Here is an 11,383-nt window from a genome sequence, read left to right as displayed (position 1 = left end):
TTGAAAGTTTGTCCCGAATTCTGGGTCACCCTACCATGACTCCTGCCATTTCTTCTATTTAAATTGATCTGCTGCTGCCAGGGTCATGCACAGACTTTGCTCAGATGAATAGCTGGCACTTTGGCCACACGCCAGGAGCCCAAAGGCTTAACCTAATTTGCATTAAATGGAACAATGCAGCAATCCTCATCTTTAATACAGAGTTTATTAGAAGACAGGTCCTAGCATGCAATGTTCAGCCTGACTGTCTGGATTAAGATGATGCCTTGGATGCAGGAGCTTTAGCCTTTGAGGTTTACTCTTTATAACTCAGTCAATTACACGGTTCATGAGCTGCACGTTATCTACATAATTCTATGCCATATATACCTGTTTGTTCCATTGGGATGTTCAATAAATTGGATGGGATTTTTCTAATTTCTGGCTACAGCAAAATCATTCTTTTAATTAAAAAATACATTACTGGGATCAGAGGTGAGACTTACGTACAATACAGGAGAATTTTCAAGGCATATATCTTTTTGTATGTTTAAATAACTTTGACACTGTCCCATTAAAAGAAAAATTACATTTCAGATATTTTCCCCCCAGTAATAATGGATGGGTCACTGTTCAAACCTTCAGACTTAAAATGAAGCTCTCAAGCTTTGTTTTGCTTTATGAATGCATGCAGTTCGGACATCCATATCACACTGGCCCTTCCACTTAGTTACTGTGAGCAGGCATAGTACAGAGATATGTGAGGATGAAATGTAGGTGAGAGAACATAGTCTTGTAGCACTGGGAATTGGGAGTCTGGAGTCAGATTCAATACAAGGGTATAACACTGACTTGTTGTGTGACCTTGATCTCTGCACCATTCTGTAAGATGGGGGTGATAAAGCTCACGGAGTGGTGTGAGGATCAGTTAATGTGTGCAAAGTGCTCTGAGAACCTCACATGACAAACATTCAATTTTTATTAATTATTATTATTATTAAGCTAACTCTCTATTCTCAGCGGAGCTCATGAAGATGAGATGAAGCATAAACAGCATTTACAAAAGCAACTGTATGCGAACAGTGCCCCAGATATTAGAAAGAAAACATTACATTAACAACAGTTCCTTTGCTAGAGTGGATCTTACCCTCCTTTATCTATATAGTTATTATAGTTGCTGTTTTCTTTCAATATTAGGTGTTTCCAGACTGCAAACAGAACTGATATTTCCAAGGAACGCTTTAGATAGACAAGCCCAAAGTTTAACGTACCACAAAAATAACTTTGTAAAAAGTACTTGTGATTCATGGTTTCCAAACAGGAGCAGAGAGCTGGAATTTACAAGAATTTGGTGCTCTTGGTGCAAGGGTCTGATTCTTTTCTGCCTTGCGTCATGTGCAGACATTTACACCCATGGCAAGTGAATGTGAAATGCTGCACAGAGTACAAGGCAGGGGAGAGTCAGGCCCTACATATCAGGAAACTGCCTACATTGGAGGAGGCAAGGAGAATGAGAGAGTGGTGGAGAGGTGCACATCTGCATCGGCGATCCCTAGCACAGCCAGCCAGGCATGCCAAGCTCCTGCAAAGAAGGCATGAGGTTTATAAGAGTCAGGACCAGGATGTTGTTTTTAATTGTATGGTAGGTTAAATAAAGGAGTCCATACTGTGCCTGTCACTTGCAGCATCCCTTTGAAAATTCTGTTCTGTTTGCAAACCTGTGGGTCATGATTGCTCTCAGCACAGCCACTTAGAGCTGGCCTACACACAGTTTCTGTACCACCATGTCAGTTTATGGACAGATAGAGTTAAAGTGGTACAATGCCCTACTGTGGATGCAGCTATACTGGCATTAAGATGCTTAAACTAGCTTATTTCTGTGCATTTACTGTTTTAACTGCTGCTTTAACTCTGATGCGACCCCCTGAGTGTTGAGGAAGCCTCCTGGAGGAGGAATCCCAAGAAACAGCGCTGGCCCTGTAAAGCATGGTTCCAGTGCAGGCTTGCTATCAGAGATTTGGGGAGCAGGGCAGAGTGTCTATGAATCAGGGCGGAGTCACAGGCTTTTCACAAGGATGCTCCTTGTGAGTTTCTTGAGGGCAGAACTGTGAGCTCTTTTGCATTTGGGGGCACACACCCTCTCCTTCTCCTTGGATGGAGAGAGATTTGGGCAATGCTTATAGAGTAGTCTTCCTTCCAGAGCTCACCCTGCAGGTATTTCCACAGGACGGAAAGATCCAGTCCCTAATTATTTATTTAAATGGTTCCAGGACAATTGCAATGATACTAACCATTCCCGCACAGAAAAAGGAAAAAACTGAAATGTATTTCCTTACTGCCATTTTGCCCTCCCTGGTTGGTGGAAGCTTCATTTGTTATTGTAGGATTACTCCGTCATTGTTGGTATTCATAACTGCATTCCTTAAAAAAAACAAAAAAACCAAGACGCACCAGTGTGTTTGTGTTGGAAATAAATAAGTTTGTTGGACCAGTTTCAGAGGTGCTGCAAGCAGGTGCAACCTTGTTTAAGTCAACAGACTTGTGCTCACGAACATCAGGTCTGAAACTGGCCAGTGCAGTGTACAAATGATATGTATTTTGTCCCTAGACATGTAGATGATTTAGTCACATTAAAAGTAAAGTAAAATGAAGATATCAGTTTTAAAGACAAAGACCTACTTTTGATTAGATCACTGAATAAGTATTGGTAACACAATGCAAGTGTAGATTTGACATCACACTGTTAAAGTTAGGGTCACCACCCCAATGTTTGAAAAAGATTCCTGATTTCAGAGGGAGTCAGCTGCATACTGGTGCATCACATGGGTGTACTGAAACATAGGTCAAACGATTGGCATGTCATTCAATCACGATGCTGCATCGTGGTTACATAATTATAATCACAACAAAGATCTTTTGTTCCTGTTGCTTAATGATGTTTCATCAAGATGTGAGGTCATTGCATTGGGATGTGCTGGTACGATGAAATGAATTTGTCCTGCAGGATAAACTGTTAAAATGGGCAACTGAGGGAGGTGCAGCGAGAGGGGCACACTGAACCGCTCTGCAAGCACTGGCTCAGGCCTCTGTACCTTCCTGTGCCGGATCTCTGCAACTGCAGGCTCTGCAGCTGGTCAGAACCCGCCCTATGAGGAGGGTTGGGAATCCATTCAGCATTCAACACATTTCAGCAGCATGCAGCAAATCAGAGGGGAAACCTCCCTGGGGCAGGCCAGAAGGTGGAAGAGAATCTGAGCCACTGCAATATTTTGTTTAGTAATGTTTAACATTTTCATGTGATTTTCATGCCCATGGGAGGCTTTGTCCTGGCCTCCCTGGAGACTGAGGTCCTCCATTTATCCCCAGATCAGCGACAGCACATACAGAACCAGAGCCCATTTTCCCCACTCCCAGCCATAAATATGCCTCAACCCTGAGGTGGAGGGACGGGAGTATAATTCAGGCTGCATGCTCATTCAGACGTTGGCCTTCTGCTGAGACTGCCACTTATGACATGAGCCTGAAAAGGCTCCCATTGACTTCAGCGGGAGTTGGATTAAGCACTTTGTGCCATTGTGGTGGAGTTCTTAGTGACGTGGCACATGGATGGGAAATGAACTGAGGCTACTTAGTTAATTGCAGCTATTTATTATCTATAGGCCCCCCCCAAGAGCCTTTAGATGGTAACAACTTTGGGTCCCTTTTGATCTGGATCTGAATTCATGACCTACAGGTGACAGGTTTTATGTCCCACTATCTGAGCCATCCCCCTTTCTATAATTATGGTAGGTCACTTTTCATTCCTCCCTAGTAAAAATGAACGTGAAACCCCCACTTATAATGTGTTCGGTTTTGAGATTTGTTTTGCTTTCCTGTTGTTTGAAACGCAAGGGTTATTATTTTCTTGGTGTCCCAAGTAATCACATAATCTGCTTGTGCCTGTCTGTACCTCTGCCTGGCAGGTTGGTATGTACAGCCTGTTTTGAACGGCGAATTAACAGCACTATTGTATCCTGTATACCGAATTGCCAGTTTGGAAGAAAACAGAAAGAAAATAAAAGTCACAAGTGCAGCAAGATGCCTGTAGTACTGGTAGCCCATGGGGAAAACAGTTATATCCTCTTATTGTCTGAGCTGCTAATAAGAGACCTTAGCAAGTGAACAAGTTATGAAAACAGGTATCCTTCCTTAGAGATTAATAGGATATTTGCATCTGATGGTTCCTGTAGCATAGCACAGATTGTTTTTGCTGATGGACAAGTGCGAAATGTGGCTTTTACAGAAAGTGGAAGTACTGTTACAGCATGTTTTATTGTCCTTCTCTGGCAGAACATATTAAATTCATTTTCCATCCATCCCTGTAAATAATTTTCCTATAACTGCTACTATTTCAGATACACTGTAATCTGTCCCCTCCTACGTCAGCTGCATTGTTGTAATCCCCCTCCTCCTATGTCAGGAAAACTGTAATCCTCTTCTTACGTTAGCTATGAGCTGCATCTCTGACATTTTCAATTGTATTCACCCTAAATCAAAGAGAGACAAAGGAAGACACAGAGAGTGAGCACTAATTTCAAGGCAGGGATTGTATGGAATTGGTTGGGGAGGCTTTTGTGTGTGTGTGTGGAGAGGATTGTTTTGTATTTTTCTAATGAAAAAAGGTCAGATGTACTTTACCCTGTCAGCAGTCAGCTCTCTTCATTCACGGATTGATTGAGGATATACTACATCTGCAGAACATGAGGAGTTCAGCGTAATTTCCTCATGGCATTGAGTCATGCATCATGCATTATTACACACATTTTCAGCACATAGCCTGTGATCTCAGGAGGAAAAAATAACTCTTGCTATGTTGTAGAGCAAAATGGTGTCTTCTGTGCATCGTGACATCTCACATGCCATACATGCAAAGTCACGCTGTGCAAAGCAAAAAAAAGCTAGGGTATGGCTGCGACCCCATCTGCTGATGCCATGGGGTTGTGACCCACCATTTGGGAACCGCCTTGGGAACGAGGTGCATCTCCTGATTGTGAATTTGAGCTGCAAGGTACTACCACCAACCCAGATACTTGAGCCCAAGGGGTTATAGTGAGCTAGTGCTTTGACCATTAGGAGACACGCCCTCCCCCCTTCCTCATCACGCAAGCAACTAAATAAAGTTATACACCAATGAGTGATCCAAGAAATATAAAGCTTCTTGCTCTCGCAATTTGGTAATGTGTCTGAGAGTGCTGTACCGCTACACACTGAAAAGGATACTTTAAAACAGGCAATGATTTTTTTAAAACAGGTGTTACTTTGGGTGAGGTGGAGGAGGGAGTATGCAGTGTCGTTGTAACAGTGTCGGTCCCAGGATATTAGAGAGAAAAGGGGGATGAGGTAATATCTTGTATTGGACCAGCTTCTGTTAGTGAGAAACAAGCTTTCAGGCTTACACAGAGCCTAACTGAAAAAATTGCATTTTATTTCTGAAGTGAGAGATCAGCCTTTTGTACTCCATTTAGCAATGCCTATCCCATTGTTCCACAATGGAAATTTCCATGGATCACACAGCCTTGTGCAAACATCAGACAGGCCTTATTTCTTTCATGGGGTCTTCATTTTTCAGGGCACTACAAGTCAGAAGTAGGTTCCTCGGTTGTTTTTGTCATTGTTGGTAGTCACAGCCTTTTAGATGATCAAAATTATTGTTTTATTTCCCTACTAGTTTTGCCCTTTTCCATTTGGCAAACATTGTAGCAAACCTTACTGTCCCTACTTGGGCCCATAGAAAGAAATGAGTAAGGGCCTAAATTTTCAAAAGTGACTAGTGATTTTGGATGGCCAATTTTGAGACAACTTTCAGAGGGCAGGTGTCAATGCTTCTGAAAATCAGACCCCTTTAAAAAGTCTCAAGTTGAGCCCCTCCAAAATCACTAGTCACTTTTGAAAATGTAAACCCAGGACACCAGGGTTTGATCCATTGATTCTTTCCTCACTCCACCAATGATTGAAATGGAATTGAAATTACATAGCACAGCTTTTGTCTAACAAACCCCAGCTTCATTCTGTCTGATGTCTTATTCTGAGATATCTCAGTTTGTGAGCCAGTCCAGCATCATCCACTGAGAAATTGTGTTGGTTAATCTTCAGGACTGCAAATATGAGCCAGAAGAGGGAGCACAGATTGTCTGTTGTGGTCCTCACAAAAATAGTGGACCTTGCTTTGTTTTTCAATTCAACAGCAGGAAAGTGAGAGGTTTTTAAGAAAGAAATCTCTCACACACACACAGAGAAGGGGAATGTTTTGTATTTTGAGGGATATTCCGTCTCGAATTAAGACAATTTAAAAGTAGATCTTTTTTCGGTTTGGGTTGGGGATTTTTTTTTGGCCTAACTAGCCTGGTAGCTACCCTTAAGAGGGTTACCTTCCATTATGAAATACCTTTAGGTTTGTTACAAAGCAGGTATCCATGGAAGTTATCTATTTCAGTAGCATTTTCACTCTTGGTGTCCTTGATGTTATTAATTTAACCAGGTCATTCCTTTAGCAGGTATTCATTTTAAGGGATTTCTCTGATGCACCTGAGTCAGATTTTCAAAGGCGCTCCGTACACAGCAGCTCCTGTTGAGAACGATGAGAACATTAGGAGTTCTTGGCTGCTGAGCTCTTTCTAAACTCTGGCCCCTTTTTCAGATGCCTAAATTGGAGATGAACTCAGAAAAATCTGGCTCATAGTATTTTAACAGATGCAATCTCTCTTGTACAGGGCATTCTGAAAGATATGCTTTAGTTCAAACAAGAATTAATTCAGGGAAGTCCTATGGCCTGTGTTATACAGGAGGTCAGACTAGAAGATCACAATGGTGCCTTCTGGCGTTAGAATCTATGAATCTATTCATTTCAGTGGGGCTATGGTATGCTGAAAGACTTTGTGTTCTGCCTTTCAGAAAGGAAGAGAGAAGCATAAGAAAAAAAGAAAAGATATTGATTCACTCAAGTTGCCATCACAGAACCATGTCTGGTAAAACTGTGTGTGGGCACAGACGTGCATTAGCCTGTCACTGCAGATGGCCCTCCTAAGTCTCTTTGATGGTAATGAACTGAGATTGAAAGAGTTGGTTGTAATACGGCGTGTAATCTGGAAAGCCTGGCCCTACAGTAAATTCCTCTTGCTTCACTGTTTGCCGCTAAAGAGCAGCCCGACAGCAAAACCTTCCTTTAATCTTATTTTGTTAATGACTATGAGATTCCAGATAAGAAAATCAATACATGTTGTGGTGAATTCTTTGACAGCACTAACATTTATGGTTGTTTGTAATGTGAAGTCAAACTTAACCTGGGAATCCAGGCGTTATCACTTGAGCAGTACTGGTAAATAATTTCTTCAGCCAACTGAGCAATCAATTACTTATGATAGCAAGCTGACGCACCACAAGGTATGTGTGCCGCATTTGTTTATGCTAATCGGTGCTTTCCCTCATGGGCTCTTTAGCGGGTGTTGGAACATGATGTCATGTAGTGCAGGCTGTGAAACATGTAACTGCAGAACTATTTGGTGTTGTAAATAAAGAAGCTCACAAGAGCAGGCTGGATGGTAGGATGGGCAACCTCCTATTGCTGCAGGTTTGCATGGTTCAGATACAGTGGAGAGCAGCCCATAGGATGTGTGATAGGCAGCCAGAAATCATCTGACAGGCCAGTTCATACCTCAGACCTGTAATAGGAAGGGCAACAACAGGAGGATATTCTTTCAAAGATTCTTTGTTAGGATAGGTTCTGCAAACCTGTGTCAGATATTATGTGCTTGCACATCAAGTCTGTTTAGCAAATAGAGGGTGTGTTATCTCATCTTGTATGTGCAGTGTGACAGGTATGGCAATTTCCTGCAATATCTTTGAAAAACCTTATTGAATTAACTTCAGTAGCTTTGGAGTCCATGGTATTAAAAATGCAACATTTATGTATTATTGTGGGCCTGGATGTTCAAAGGGCTATTTTAAACACTGCATCAGACAAAAATGAATTGGTCACTTGGTAGAACCTTTGCTGGAGTTGGGGTGATCTCTGGTAAGCTTATTATCATGCATGAATGTTCATTTATTGTTTTAATATGTTTTCTCTGTAATGTGTTCACCTTAAGAATAAAAGTGCTTGCTTAGAAAGGGCTATGTGGTAATTTACACCTGTGGGCAATTATACTCTCGGAAGAGAAAGCAAAGTATAGAGACAGGGCAGCTTAAGCAGTCTGACTTGCTGGCGAACTCACAGCATAGGCAGGAAACTGTGGAGCCTGGAAAAATCCCAGACAGGAGAGAGAGAGAGAGACACGAATCTCCACCCAAAAGACATGATGCCTGAGGAGCCAGGAGCTGAGAGTGGGTGTCTTTGCTGGACTATGAGAAGGAAATACAGGTGCACTTGCCCTGAACTGTGACACACATATGCTACAATGGAGTCCACTCGGAATCTATGTGTGTATTAGCTAGCAGTATCTGGGATCGGATACTGATGGCAGGAGAGGTTGGATAGTGCTTCTAACTCATACGTTGCAGGAAAGTCTCCATAATTATAAAACCATCTATGCTAATTTACTAACCCAGGCAGGCAATGAGGCTGGTGATATACAATGTAGTCAAATGTGCAAAAGAAACACATAGCTATATTGTTTTCCCCTTGCCCTTTCAGTTCTAGTGGCCTCTGGTGTCAACCATTTACTGAAAAATTCTTCAGCTCCTGCTACTGGGCATGCATGACGTACTGCTGTTGTCTCTCCAGCAAGGAGAAAAGCCCCGGTGATACCTATGGTATGTAGATTGTGGGAGGAGAGTGAAAATCAGTACTGACAAATTCAGAAGGGGGGTGAGTGTTTTCTCCATATTTCTGTGTATGTGTTTGGTGAACAATGGGAAAATCACATTTTAGTATTGTACAGAAAATGCAGGCATAGGTGCTGGAACTAGGGGTGCTGACGGACCCCCTGTCTTGAAGTGGTTTCCATTATATACAGGGTTTACAGTTTGATTCAATGGATCTTAGCACCCCCACTATAAAAATTGTTCCAGCACCCTTGAATGCAGGTGCCAGATGCCTTTTGCCTGTTCCCGGCTCTGCTAGTGACCTGCTGTATGATGTCATTTTTCTTCTCTTTACCTTGGTTTCCCCATTTATGCACATTTTACAATCATTCTGACCTTTCTCACAGGGCTACTATTTGTATAGCACTTTGAGAACCTGGAACACATGTAAGGTATTCCACCGTTTGACAGCATATTCCCCTGTTGTGTAAATAGGCAGAAAGGTACTGTGACTGTTCAGATTTGTCAGATGGCGGAGACACTGGAAGAAGTTGTTAAAATTGTATTTTACTGTTCATAGGGACTCACTTCTGGGAACTTTGACTGAACTCTTTACTGTCTGGGTTCCCAACATAGCCCCAGCCAAGGGCAAGCACAGGAAGGTCTAGCTTTACTACTGATCATGCCAGGTCTTTCCCCAAGGGCAAATCCTGTCCCCTCCTCCTGGGCTGCTGAAGTGCCTGACAGCCATGGAACTGGTGTAGATGCACTGTGTGAGTCAGAGGCAGAATGCCAGAAGCCCACGCACCCTCTGCGCCAATTAAGCCAGCTGTGCAGCAGGTCATTGCGCGCTACTGGTGGGGGTGAAAAGGGGGCAGGGGAGAGAGACAGGGCAGTCATTCTAGAATGACATGGCTCAACCAGAAATTCTTGCCTCCCTTAGAAGAGAGAAGCACCACCAAGAGCACAAGCTACATCAGCAGAAGGGGCCAGGCCACAGAGCAGCCTGAGGGATGAGAGTCTTCCCCCCACTACTCCTAGGTAATGGAAATGTGTGTTGACCCCTGTGGCCTCCTTCCTGATCCAGCACATTCTCCTTGAAAGCCTTCACAGCAGGTCGGGAGTCATTCAGTAGCCCTGGAACCAGGATAATTGGTGCACATCCGGTCCGGGAAGTAGTTTTGACTAACTGCATTCTGTCTACCTAAGAGTTACCCTGCAGTTTCTAGTGGGTATAATATTCTTTCTGGCCCAAACAGCTGCCTTGTGTTTATGCACACTATACAACAGCTGCATTGCACTGGTGGGGAACATGGTTCCTGTAACTTGTAACTTGGTTTGGAGGCCTTTGGGATGAAAGGCCGTACTGTCAAACCTTGACTATTCAAAAATGCCCCCAGTACGTATTAATTGTGCTGAAAATTCCCTCAGTGATCCAGTGACATCCCAATTTTATAGGGACAGTCCCAATATTTGGGGCTTTGTCTTATATAGGTGCCTATTACCCCATGTCCCCTGTCCTGATTTTTCATACTTGTATCTGATCATCCTAATCCAGAGTCAGTGTCCTTCATTACATTTGCCTAATCAAGATCTGACTTTAGGGAAGACAGGTTTATTAGCATTTCTTCTGTGACTAGGATGCTCGTTCTAGCTGCTCCTGCGATCTCAATTTTTAGGGTGTATGAACACACGGCAAAGACAACAGAAACTACAGCATAATTACTTGGTAAACAGGGGCAACAGAGGACCTGTACTCCTAATACTTTAATCTTCATGAGCTTTTGGCTCCAGTGTGCCATACAGGGAGTTCACCAGAGGTAACTGCAGAAGTTATAAGAAAGTGCACACCCTGTCATAAATTGTGTTGTTTTGAGCTTTAGCTTCAAAGGCTGTACTGTATTTCTGCTTAAGCAACACCACATAGTCAGTGGGGTCAATGCAGCTGCATTACTGATCCTGAAATAAATATGAAGTGTCTGCAAAATTTGGCAGAGCCTTGTTCAGAGGATTTGGATAAGACCTGGTAGTACTCTAGGTTTCCCTAGCAGTGGATGTAGTGAGACTGGCAGGCTGGAGTGCCCACCCATTAGGTTAGATTTTCTGCTTAGTGATCAGCATTAAGATCTAACTTTAATTAATTTCATGCAGAAGTGTATTTGCATCATGGAGGTCTTCTCTTAACACTGTGATCCCATCCAGCAGTCACCTTTCGCTTCTCCCAACCCCTGCTGAAAGAACTCTTAAATCAACTAAGCATGAGCCCACAAAACATTTATTTACCAGTTCAGTAAGCAGCAACAAACTTAAAGCCTGAAAACAAACTGAAGTTCATATTTTTTTAAAACAGAGAATTCAGACAAACAGGGAAGAAAAAAAGTTCAACCTCTCAGTCCAGCTCCTACTGTCCCCTACAATAGCCAGGACCCAGCCAGGGTCAAGAGAGTGACATTAATCTTTAAGGAAAGGAAAACACATTCTGCTCCTATGAATGTGAGACTATGTGATCGTAGCTTTTTCTGAAACACAGTCTTTGCAGTGGGAACAAGTCTCCAAGCTCAAATCTTTGCACTCAGCTGGACTGAGAATTCTGCAAGAAGCACACCGATTCTCAGAGTGCACTGTG

This window comes from Chelonia mydas, chromosome 1 (genome assembly GCF_015237465.2).
Source record: "Chelonia mydas isolate rCheMyd1 chromosome 1, rCheMyd1.pri.v2, whole genome shotgun sequence".
NCBI lineage: Eukaryota > Metazoa > Chordata > Testudines > Cheloniidae > Chelonia > Chelonia mydas.
Note: the sequence above shows the minus strand (reverse complement) of the source record.